At 41.6% G+C, this 13,645-nt stretch overlaps 1 protein-coding gene across 2 annotated transcripts in view; it reads right to left on the bottom strand.

Annotated features, from left to right (window-relative positions):
* The window catches only part of PCSK5 (proprotein convertase subtilisin/kexin type 5), a 1,065,339-nt gene that overhangs the window by 855,933 nt on the left and 195,761 nt on the right, over nt 1-13,645 (bottom strand). The gene's annotated exons all lie outside the window — the stretch shown is intronic.

Raw genomic sequence — 13,645 nt, 5'->3', positions numbered from 1 at the left:
GAGTCTGATGCGACCTTCTTCTTTTGAAGCCACAACAGCAATCGACCCTCTCGGTCTCTCAGAGTTTTAGCAGAGAAGGTTCTACAATATTTACAATCCTTGGCCACATGCTTAGTAGGATGAAGACAATATAGGCAGTCCTTGTGAGGATCCTCAGAGAAAAGTCTGGCCTTACCACAGGATCTGCAAGGCCTGATCAGCCTCTTTTTAGAGCTTTCAGCCATTATGAAGAAAATAGGCACACACAATACCTTATTCCAGTAGAAAAGACAGTAGAAGTGAAAGGTCAATAGTTCACTCAGGAACAGCAAAACTGAGCAGAGCTCAAGGAGACTCCTTTCTCACACGAAGGCGGTTGGAAATCTGAGGCAGGAAGTTTCTGCTGGGGAGTGTGAGGGCAGGGCAGCAATGCTGATTGGCTGACTTTTGGACCAAACAATGAGGAGGTCTGGTCACCAAATACTACAGGCCCTATGGGCTTTTCTATGCAGTTTTCTTCTCTATGATACTGCTTTCGTCATTCTGTTACCGTGAGACTCCCACCATGACGACGGGGAAGATACAAGCATGTGAATCTATGAAAGATGTAATACTGGAGAAAAGAGGTAATTCCAAGTTGTACATGTGTTTACGACCTGCTACATTTAATGCATTAGGTCATACCTCCTGTATCATTTTAACATTACCCTGTAGTCTCACGTTTTACTTTCACCTCATTACATCTGGTACATGAAGTAATGCATTTGGGCTTAAAACTTAAAAACAGCATTCTCTGATGAGCTCTTTTTCCAAACAATGATTGTGCAAGATCTAGTTGTACTGCTTCAAAATATTTCTTAAAATCAAGAACCATCTTACACTAACTGTAGCATCCCCAGGGCTATATTTACCTCTCCAGTGATACAAAATAAACAAGTCAATAATTGAGCTAATGTGCAAAACAACATGAAGAACAGATCACCTAAAATTTCACAGGAGCCACAGTATTATAAAAACCTTTGAGGAGGCTACAGCCAAAAGGTAGCTGGAGAAGTCACTTTGAGAAGTTTCAACAAAGGCCTTCTGTCAGGCCAAAGGTAAAAAGCCAGAGTGAAGAAATGTCCCAAACCATTTGTACACAGTGCAAAAACATCATCAAGACTATCATCAGATCAGCTGTGACCTGGTTGCTGGAGAGGCACTGTAATTCTCTTCAATCTATTCAAGGTTGAGCAATACAGATTTATGCTGGGGAGCTTATCTTGCCAAGATAGTTGATTTGCAGACAAAGCAAAGTTTTGGGGTGCTTCATGAACATCACAAAACGTCATGATCAGGTTTAATGAAAAACTGGGAAAGAATGGCAAGCCCTGACAAAAACATTTGCAGACAGTCCGTGAACCAACATGAACAATTCTCGGTGCTTAGTACAGCATTGAACTTGTGGGAGCGCTATATGTGTATTGAACTTGTGATAGCATTAGATGTATAACAAGTCAATATACATTTTCAATAAATTTTTATGTAGGAAATTCACTATCAATTACACATTGTTTTAGTAAACATAACATTTTCAAAAAACATTTTTCCTATAGCCAGGATTCAAACTCTGTAGTAGCAATGTTTAATGTAATGTTTAATGCTATATATTAATTATAGTTGGTAATGTCCCTAAAGGCAACCTTACAATACATTCCTAAATGTAACATGCGTAAATATTATGAGACTTCTTAATCTTTCTTTTTGTTTGCTGCATATAAGTGTATGTCAAAAGTAAGTTTCAGAATAGTATGGCTGTATGCAGTAACTCTATGGTCCGGTGTGTGTTGTCAGTTCTGACATTAGTATGGCAGTGGCGGCTGGTAGGAAACAGTGGCGGGGAGACAGGGGGACTTACCTGCTTGCTGCCAGTCACCAGCGGCTGCCTTTGTCCTCGCTGTTCTTTTGCCTCCCAGCAGCACCCAGGCTCCCGGACTCCCCTTGCCAATCACAACGCTGCAGTCACCAACCAGGATTACAGCAGGACAGCGGGATTGGTCTGGGCGCTGTGGTTCAGTCCTCAGACAGAGAGGGAGCCTGTGCATGTTCTCCACCCAGGCAGCGCAATACAGCCGGGTGGAGGGCATGCTTAGTGTGCATGACTGTGGACAACCCAAGACGGCCAGCCAAACCGTTGTATACACTGTACAACTCCTCCTCCCTCGGACGCAGTGAGCCCAGATCCGCTCAACCCTAACCTGGCTCCAAGCTCCACTAAAAATAAAAGGATAGTAACGTGCTGTTATTAATATTGAATTTTTCCTTTGCACCCCAGCCTTAGCGGAGAAACGGCCGCTGAAATATGTAGCATGCAGGCCCTAAAATGAGGTTTTGACTGACTTTGTTCCACAATGCAAAACAGATATGGAAATCAGTGAACATATTGCATTTGTTGTTGGATTAGATCTGATCTATACTAGGTGGTTCAGACTAAATATTCTTACAGTGCACCACTAGCTTAACCAGACTACCTCCAAACAAACCTTGCAGAGTCAGTGGAGTCTCAAAAGTCTCAAATTCTTGAGAGAGACAATTTCCTTTTTGCCAATTAAAAAGAAAAACGAATTGCCTTGTCTAAGACACAGTAAATATTTCTATCAAACAACTACAAGATCACTCAGAATACTTGCATACTTAAGAAAACAACATAGCCAGACTTTCAAATGCAAATGACATATAAAAAAAGTGAGCAAATATGCAATATCTTCTCACTAACACGACCAATGTACCTCACCAAAATCATTATCTCATTTGCAGTTGCACTGTTCATCATACTTACTATAATCACATATTTAACTTTAATTTCTTTGATGTAATTCAATTTGTATAAACAATTAGATAGAATTGTCCATGAGTTTATAAAAGATCATAAAACATTTAATATAAAATAGTTACCATTGTATAGATTTACTATTATGGTATCATTAAAAATAAATGTGCAATATTTTCACAGTAAAGATTACATTTTGGGATATTATTAGAGATAAGGTGAGGTTTCCATTTAAATGAAAACAAAATATCAAATTTTATTAGATAATTAACCTTGGTTTGTATTGGCACTGGGATTAGCATTTGGGCAAGGGTAACCTTTAGTTGAAATTTACACTGTTCAGTGTTAGCATAATGGTAAAGCTTAATTGAACTTAAAATAATCTAATATAAAATAAACCTGGGTTATTGGTAAAAGATAATATATTGGCCACTGCTGGGGACAAGACACTCACCACATCTACTGGTTTAGAGAAATCTTGTGCTGGTCTAGGAGGGGTTTACCTTGGTTTCGTCAAACCAAACAAACAGGCCTTCGCACTTCTGCCCTGACCACTAACACAGAGGGTGAACAAAAAGCCTTGAAGCCACCATGCTGCCAGGATCTCGGATTTTCTTTTTGCACCCAGTGAGAAAACCGTTCAAGATAGCTAGGAGGATTACATTTGTTAAGTGGAATATTTGGGCATCGGGAGTGAGGACTTTTGTAAAATGGCATACTTTATGTATGAGCTTTGCCGTATTTGTACTAATGTCTGTGTTATCCTAGTGTCCATGACTGTTTTTTGTGGTGGAGTCCTCAATAAGTCGATGTGCCTGCATCTCATAATTTTTATGCACAAACTGCTCAAACGAAGTGCCATCCATCTTGCATTTATGGATCTGTCTAGCACATTTGATAGCGTTAACAGATCCATGCTGTGGGACTTAATGGCCACTATGAGAGTAGAGAAGGGTTTAGTACAGTTCCTGAGAAAGCTGCACCTTGATATCAGTGCAAGGTTAGATATGGGAATAACAGTGAATGTTCAGACCTCTTTAATATACAGCGAGAGGTCCGGCAGGGGTGTAAGTTAGCTCCAATCCTCTTTTTACTGTACATCAGCAAGTTGGAGTCAGTTTTGTTAGATGTAGGACCTGATGTCCCAAAAATAAAGAATAGATTGGTGCAGGCACTCCTTTATGCTGACGTTGCAGTGTTGTTAACTAGAACCCTCAAAGGGCTAAAGACTCTCAATTATGGTTGTTTGTTTTTTGGAGAGCCTTAACCTGGAAACTAATAGATCCAAAACCTTTATAATGGCTTGCGGTCCTAAGAATGTGAAGACCCAAGCACCTCTTATTAAGGCCCAGCAAATTGAGAGAGTACAGTCTTTCTCTTATTTAAGCATCACTTTTGATGTAAACCTTAGTTGGACATCATTCATGGTCAATAGGAATGCTAGTTTTTCACGTGCTATCGGTTCCATTTTTAATGTCTCAACATGTATTGGAAATAAACCTATTAGTACGCTTATTGAGATTTAGAAGCGTAGGTGCAACCCTGTTATAACATATGGTGCTGGGATTTTGGGCTGATGCAACAAACGCAACTCACAGGTTGAGGAAAATGGGGTGTAACGTAGGCAACTTGGAGCTCCCCTTCCCAGTAGTAGAGATATTATGCTACATGGGGAGCTTGGTTTAGATTAAGCAGCATGCAGTGGCGTAATGAAACTTGAGCCCCCCCTGCAAAGTAGATTGATGGGGCCCCCCTCCAAACTCACTCAGGAGCTCTCAGGCCAGGGTACTGAGCTGAGGGGGCCCCCTGAAGCTCGCCCACCAGCACTGCAAGGCCTGCAGGAGCCTTTGTTCTGCCACTGGCAGAACATTGTATTAAACTATATCCCCCTAATACTTTGGTGCTCTATTTAAAGTAATGCTCAGGTCTCCCTCAGTAGCAGCATAACCGAGGACTGCCTTGCATGTGCCAGGGGACCCCCTCTTTACTATGGATAAAGTACATACAGTTTAATCTCTTTTGCCTTAGAAGACCAACCTCTTCTTCAATTTAACCTCCATTAAGGATGAGGATAAGAGGTGGGTGAAAGACTTTGATGTTGAAGCGGGCCAGGGACAAAATTGGCTTTATCCACCTCAGATTCCTTCAGAAGTTATGTGGCAAATCAAAAGTGCCCTGGGATCTAACCATATTTGGAGTGGGTAAGCCATCCATGGGAGAGCTCACTTCTAACTAGATTTCAACTGGGCTCGTTGGAAATTGTGCTTCCTTTTGGTCAGTATGATACCACCACCATTAGTCACTGCCCTTGCGATGAAGCATCTGATCAAACCTTGTAGCACCTTGTGTTATTGCAGGTATTATATAGAACTGATTAAACAACAGGGGGCGGTGATGGACAGAGTTTCTGAATTGAGCAGAATACTCTCACCCAGTCAAGAGATCAGGGCTTAATCCAACACCATTTTTTAGCTCACTGCACCATCCCAGCTCAGAACCTGGCTATATGCAAATTAGTCTGTCCCTGGCCCAGTGTATCATGGGAACAGGGCAAACCAAACTACCAAGCCAATTCTTTCACTGGGAAGGAAACAAGCTACCGGGGACCGGTTTCTGGCATTTCAGCCGCCTTCGGCCCGGCTTGCTTGAATCCTGATGGTGCAATGAGCAAGGGACTCACGTCTGAGTATACCCTTCCACGCTTATGGTGGACAAAATAATTAAACAGGGGGTGGTGATGGACAGAGTTTCTGAATTAAGCAGAATACTCTCACCCAGTCAAGAGACCAGGGCTTAATCCAACACCGTTTTTTAGCTCACTGCACCATCCCAGCTCAGAACCTGGCTATATGCAAATTAGTCTGTCCCTGGCCCAGTGTATCATGGGAACAGGGCAAACCAAACTTGCATATAGCCAGGTTCTGAGCTGGGATGGTGCAGTGAGCTAAAAAACGGTGTTGGATTAAGCCCTGATCTCTTGACTGGGTGAGAGTATTCTGCTTAATTCAGAAACTCTGTCCATCACCACCCCCTGTTGTTTAATTATTTTGTCCACCATAAGCGTGGAAGGGTATACTCGGACGTGAGTCCCTTGCTGATTGCACCATCAGGATTCAAGCAAGCCGGGCCGAAGACGGCTGAAATGCCAGAAACCGGTCCCCGGTAGCTTGTTTCCTTCCCAGTGAAAGAATTGGCTTGGTAGTTTGGTTTGCCCTGTTCCCATGATGCACTGGGCAAGGGAAAGACTAATTTGCATATAGCCAGGTTCTGAGCTGGGATGGTGCAGTGAGCTAAAAAACAGCGTTGGATTAAGCCCTGATCTCTTGACTGGGTGAGAGTATTCTGCTTAATTCAGAAACTCTGTCCATCACCACCCCCTGTTTAATTATTATATAGAACTGTACATGGGCAAACATATCCCTGAGGTCCATGAGGCAAAGATAAAAAACTGCAGCACCACGACTTTTTTATTTGCACTCACTATGGACACCGGAAAAATGCTTTAGAGTGGGCTTATTTTTAAAATTACCTGTTAAACTTCGCAATTCAATGCTGTTTTAAATAGGTCTTAAATAATTTTTATCATTTATATTTTTAGGACATGAATTATGTGTTTTATTTGCTGGTGGTTTTAATCAAGTTTGTACTGCATCTTCTATTATTTTTGTGTTTGTATGCACTTTTATGGCCATTTGTTTTGATCGAAATAAAGATTTCAAAAGAAAAAGTCCCTGTGTCATTAACCTATTGTCATGGTGAATCCGTTTTGCTACACCTGTGTTACTGTCTCCATGTCCCTTTGTGCCTTCACGTCCCTTTGTCCCCACGTCTCATTCTCAACACCCCACAGCTGGTAGTCCACTATCCCTGTCACTTTGATAGTGTGTGTTTTTTATGTGGGTCCCGATCCTGTTACCATAACTGTGCCACGTTTCCAAACTCAGAGTCTCTGTGTCATGTTACTAAGTCAAAGTCCAAAGGTCAGAGTCTGTCAATTTGCGTGCCCCACTGTCAGTGTCCCTATTACAGCTTCAGCGTTCCCAATGGAACACACTAACAAAGCTATTATGGAAGCTTATAAGGCTGTACTCCACAGAGGAATACTCTCCTTTGGGACAGTATGGCACCAAACGAGCACAAAGATGAGATAGCAAAGGTGCACGCTATTGTTGGGCCACTGAAAATATACAGTAATATAAGACCGAATTATGGAACAGGGTGGACGAAATTGTGTGCAAAGAACAGGCGATTTATTGAGCATAATGCAGCACATTCCATAGCATTTTTATTTCATTATTTTGTCATTTTAACAAACGTGAATTCTGTCTAGGCAAATGTTTCACTTCATTAGCATAAGTTTAATTTACATCCATCTATAGGAATCCGCAACAAAAATGGGACTACTTAACAATTGCAAGGCGTCTACCACTGCATAACACCATGAGTGTTCCTTATTTTATTACGTTTTGATCTATTTGGGCTAGAAACTTTTTTTGGGGGTTGAAATCTACAAATTATGAGGCAGATGGTGGATTATGTGACAAACACTGTAAATCCCTGATCATGCAGAAAAAACTGCTGAATCCCCCAAGGGCACTGGTCCCTACTATACTGCATAAATATAATTTAAAATAAATATGAAAATGTAATGCTGCTTAAAAAAATGTAACCTATACATAAGTTACAATTCGCCCATTACATCTGGAGAAATGCGGCATCTGCCATAATACCTAAACGATGTAACCCAGCAGCATGGCATTACCAAATACTGATAAAGGCAGAAAGTCTGGTACTGGCTGCCAACCTACTCGTTTGGTCAATGATTGTTTTTCCATAGTTTTTGTAAAATATTGTTCTGGGAGCGGCCATGCCCTTTCGAATAAGAAAAAAACGGATATACATTTTCTTTTCTTTCCAAAGTGCACAAGTTGATATCGCAATCAATCCCAGGCACAGACAGGAACTTCTGTGTGCGGATGGTCTCCTTATGAAAAAGCAGAATGCCAACACGCACAGTGAAATTAGCCGAATGCTGAAGTGGGCCGACTCACTTTCTCATGCTGGGTGTAGGGCCCGACTTTACATTGGGTATGCTATATTAGGCGAAACGGAAAATGTGAATGACAAAACAGGTCAATGGATGATAAGGGCTGTCTGAAAGCCAATATTATAGGACATCATTTTACTCATCTCATAATTTCTTGGCTGACGTCAGACCTAAACATAGAAAAACATGTTCTTTCAAAACCATACTCTCTCAGACACTCATGGTATGTATATTGGGTATGAAGGTTATTTAAATATATGTAGCTCTAAGAAATATGCATGGCTCATTAAGCAAAATTGCACCTAAATTAAATGATCTAAATTTGGTGCGACGGCCGACTTCGAGTCCAAGCAGCATGTTGATGTGCGAGAAATATTTTTCTCCCAGCACCTGAGGGAGTAGTTACTCTGGAGGTTTTAGGTGAAAAACCCCACAGCTGAGACAGCTAAGCATTGCAGCGGGACTGGTGGGTCCTAATAACAGAACAAGCAGGGGAGATACTGGCACAGCTAGATATTAAGGACTATGCTTTATGACAATGTGTGCCCATTGAACAACATCGTTGTGTTTTACACAATATGAATGAAAAATGTTATCGTCCCCTTGTTTTATCGGGTCCTGATGAGGCCGAAAATAGTCTAAAGGACGAAACACGTTGACCAGTTTCCCTTTGGGAGAAAGAACAATCCACTGATATAAAAGATCAATGAATGACCTTTCGCTAGGGAAACAAATTAAAAAGACTAAGAAAAGATCATGGTCCTTAAAGCGTATATGGTGGTTGGATTTCAAATGTATATGGTAGATAAATAAAAACAGACAACATATGTATAAAGAGATGCATGAATATGTCTGGGAAGGGTCAAGAGTGACCACAACTGTGTATACAATATTGTTTATGTTTTTAGAATTCAAAGTCATGTTTTGTAGATTGATGTTTGTCTTATAAAAAGATAAACAAATAATATTTCAAGGAAATGAAATTACGCCAACGAATACGTTTTGAAATGTTTGGTTTTGTGAGTCTTTCAAATAACTATTGCCATAATTAAGATAAATGGTTGTCAGATACATTTATTGTGTTTGGTATAAGAATTTACTGTCTTAAAGTTATTCCTACACTCATCCCTTTCTTGTTATCCATGGTTTGTGAGCTCAATAGTGGCAGTGTTGGTTGGGCGTCCCCCTTCTTTGTGAAGCATTGTATGCTGCAGTAAACAGAAGGAAAATATGAATGACAAAACAGGCCAATGGATCATAAGGGCTGTCTGAAAGGTTTATTAAATACATATCATTTTACTAAAATCTAAGTGGTTTGGCTAACGTCAGACCTAAAAATAGAAAAACATGTTCTGTCGAACCCAGACCCTCATGGTATACTGGATACAAAGGATATTTAAAGATCTGTAGGTCTAAGAAATATGCATTACTCATTAAGCAAAGTTGCACCTAAATTAAATGTACAGAAATGAGAAAATTTGTTTATTCAAATACCAACTTTTTGGGACCTAATTAAGGGGATCATTGAAGATTTGATATTCACAAGCGGTGTGGCTGCATTAGACTGCGATTATAACAGTGTTACTAAGATAAGAGTTAAATGTAGCATACATGTTCTGCGACCTACATTAGCGATGAAATAATGCAAAAATGGATTGGAAATGGCATCTCATTACTTTCATTAAAATCAGTTCTCACGAATGCAAATTTTAAATACGATGCAAAACTTCGGCAAGCACTAAACAAGAACACAAACCATGACATGAGACTAGAGCGTTCATGAAAATGGACGCTCCTACGCGGAAACAGAACGGAAGGTTTACGAACACAGCATCCAATGGGCTCTGCGGGTCAGCCACTTCAAACACAAGAGATACTTGATTAGTTAGGATATAGGCTCGTACTTAAAAAAAATAATTAAAAAAAGCCTTGTGTGAAGGCCAGACTGCTCCTGGCTGATATTCAAATTCCTCGCAATGTGCAACGAGCTTTGAGATATGTCTGCCAAGCACAGTTGTGCTGTGGCTTAACACCCTTAAGCTAAAATGCATTCTAATCCCCACAATAAGTAATCCATATTTCATTCCACTCGTGTAGTTCACCAATTCAGTAAGAAACTAAAAATCCATCTTTTTTAATGCAGCTCCAGGCTGAGCCTGTCTGCGTGCTGGCAATAAAAAAATAACAGTTGCATGCAACTCATTCAAATGTCGTTGCCATAAAAAATGACTAACAAAACTTTAAAGAAGCACTTGTAGATTTATTTTTATAAAGCTATGTATACTAATTTAGGAAAAAACGCTCCATACCTAAGGTTTACAAATACCATCTAACTTATTGATGTCTACAATGTAGGGACATCAAAGTTTAAGGTGCAAGTGAAAAACTAACACCCTCCAAACAGTGGTTCCCTACATTTCTTTTATTTAATTGATATGATATCTTATTGTGTTACTTTGTTGTATGGCATTATGTGCTTACTCATGTTAATGTTATTTTTGACAGTTTTTTGTGGTGGGTTTCATTTATTTGGGTTTAAATTCTTCTGAGCTTTGCCAAGCTTGAATTTTGATCATTAGAGTATTTTTAAGTCGAGCCTAGGCAGCACATATGCGCTGTCTGGAGATCTGCTGTAATTACTGTACACAGTGTAATCCTGCCTGCTGCTTGCTATTGGTTCATTCCTGCATTGCTCTTTTATTCCTGCCTCTTCATTGGTTGGTGCTCCCGATACATCATTTCCGTTCTATGCCGAGGAGCACCAGCCAGCTACAGTTTTGGGACTTTGGGCAGACTTTCCTTCGTATCTCACCCCTACCCCTTTACCCTTCCCCCCCTAACCCTTATTCGCTCCATTTAGCTTGTATGCTCTAAAGTTCGTGGGTCTGGGCCCAATATTTATACTACTTTTCTCTTTGTTCTCTGAAGAAAGAGGGGCCTTTGCCCAGTCCAAACCAGTTCAGGAGCACTCTGTTTACATGACTCCTTCTTTCCTGTCACAGTGCAGGGTAGAAACATTAGACACCCAACAGAAGGTGGAGCCAGCATTGTGGAGGGAAAACACAGCCCTGGAGCACTTTGTTGACATGATTCCTTCTCTTCTTTCGCAGTGCAGGTCAGAGACATCAGCTGCACCCCAGGGGGTGGAGCCAGCATTGTGGAGGGAAGGCCTAGCCCTATTCAGGTCCCAGGTGCAACTCCCCCTATTCACCACTGGGCTGACTCATTCTGTCTCCTGGAATCCCCCAGCCCTGCCACTCAAACTCCAGACAAGGAATACACAACCGAGCAGAGGCAGGCCTGGATAGTTAGACAAGAAAATACCCACTTTCTAAAAGTGGTATTTTCAAACACAGAATGTTAAAACTAACTTTACTAAAAGATGGTTTTTATCATTCGGAGTTCAGGCATACTAAATTCCAATTTCTACCATGTTCCCTGAGTCAGTTAGGATTATAAGATGTAATAATTGAACTGCCCATTCTGGCCTATAGAGAACAGGTAGCCTTGCAATAGTGAAAAAAGAAAATGGTTGTAATTTACTATTAGGACATGCTACGCACACCAGGGCATGTCCTACCTTATACTTGCAATGCACCCTGCCCTTGGGCCTACCTTAGGGGTGTCTGATATGAAGAAAAGGGAAGGTTTAGGGACTGGCAAGTGGGTGCACTGGCCAAGTCGGCATGGCAGTCACAGACTTGACACAGGCCTTGCAATGGCAGGCCTGAGACACATTTTACAAGCTGCTTCTGTGGGTGGCACAGCCAGTGCTGCAAGCCCACCAGCAGCATTTGATTTACAAGCGCTGGGCACACATCGTGCATTGTACTAGGGTCTGACAAGTAAATCAAATATCCCAATCATGGAATCACTAATTAGTACATCAATTTAAACTTAGGGAGCATTGCACAGTGGCACTGAAGAGCAGTGGCACAGTGCCCAAAGAATATAACCAGCAAAAACATACCAAAAACAGAGGAGGCAATCAGTAAAAAATGAAAGGGAGACTCACGCCAATGATGCCAGGTCTAACAGTGATCCTGTTCACTACAAGGAGTATCTCTTTGGGTTGGGTACATCAGCCCGTGGGTTGAAGGCTTGAGGACTCTGAAGTATTATGACACGTCATATCCACCTTTGCAGATGGGTGGCACTCTGGCCTACCTTTTCTACCAAACAGCTGCAGGGGAGGGACGGTCACAACATGGGTTGATTGGTCCAAGAGCTGGGCATAGGTGCGGAGGCACACCACATCTTATCCTGGAGGATCATGTTCTCTGTGCGGTCTTGTAATTTTCCAGACAGACTGCAAGTCTTTTTGTGGTGTTCTCCAACAGGTGGCTCGCGACCATGTACACACCAGTGATTCCCTTGCTGATCTGGTATATCAGGGGGATGGCTTTCTCCTGCGAGGGCCATGTTGTGCTTTTCTATCATTTGCTGAACTGCTGTTAAACTTCAGCTGTTTTCTTTGGTCCCTAGTAGCAGATTACATGTGTTGGGTCACAGAGAATGGACTGGGTGTTGGCACAATGTGCACCATTTTCCTTTGTAGTAAGTGGGATTGTGGATGTGCAGTTTCTTTGACCCTTGTTGCATTTCTCAGAGCTCGGAATACAATGGTTAGCCTTTTGTATACTCTGTAAGTAAAGACTGGGATGAGGAAGGAGGGCGTAGCTCTAATGCCCTAATTACATACCAATAACCTTTATTACTTTTAGCCCAAACCTTCCACATCACCGTCTTTATGAACCACCTATCCACCCTGTGCAGCCGGCCTTCGCTGGAGGCTTGGTTATTAAGGGGAATACTGAAAAGGCCAGTCCTTTGATGCCAACCAGCTAGGGTGTTTGGGGCTTGCATGCACAGCATTAAACCTGGAATTATGTCTCCGAAGTGTGATCCATGGCCAATGTAATCCGATATAGGAAAAAGTGCAACAGAGGTTAGCAAAAGCTTATCAGGGAATTGTTGAGGGTCTGTTTTTTTGCAGGGTCTAACAACTATAAATCCAGTAAGGCTGCAAGTATATAGTATATAGCCAACACTTTACACTGAGTCATGCCAAATAAATATAATCATATTCAGGGGTTTTGACTGCTACGTGAACCTAGACACTACTGCTGAGCACTGATCTTTTTATTTTCAACATTTAGTGATTCAACGCTCACTACTGCCAATGCTACGCCGAGACCTTCCTATTTAACTTCTCCATGAAGTTTACTAAGTAGAGAAAGCTCCAAATGACTTCCTTTTCGTAAAGCTCCAATTTTATTGTGAAATTCACCAACATAGGCTAAATATATTGAAATAATACAGGCTTAAAGCTAGGCTACCAATCCTTAAGAGTAACTACCTGTCGTCCCCGTATTGGGTTGCACCTCGTCAGTCTAAATGCAAAAGGTGACAGCAAAAAACATGTGTGTGGAGTACCTTCTGCTAACAGGCAACCACCGCTCTCGCTTCCAGCTGGCTGAGTTTCAAAGCAGTGGCTTCTCAAATGTTATACTAAGAACCATGCCAATGTCAAAACAAGCAGTACTGCTGCGAAGAGTCGACTCTGGTCCTTTCCACCCTGGAGAAGCTTTCCAATAGCAGCCTGGTGTGAAGCCCTGAACAGCTGATTCAAATAACAGACGTTCTGGTAAACCACGTCGCAATTACGACACATGCGCACTGCACTTTTTAGGGCTCGCCTGCTGTGCACATGCGCATAGCTGGCAAGCTCTATAGGGGCTTAAATAAGCTTTACCTAGACTGGCGATTGACTGGCGATTTGATGCTGTGCCCGTGCGCTTTTAGGTCAA

The sequence above is a fragment of the Lissotriton vulgaris genome, chromosome 3_1, assembly GCF_964263255.1.
Source record: "Lissotriton vulgaris chromosome 3_1, aLisVul1.2, whole genome shotgun sequence".
NCBI lineage: Eukaryota > Metazoa > Chordata > Amphibia > Caudata > Salamandridae > Lissotriton > Lissotriton vulgaris.
Note: the sequence above shows the minus strand (reverse complement) of the source record. Positions and strands in the feature narration are given on the sequence as shown.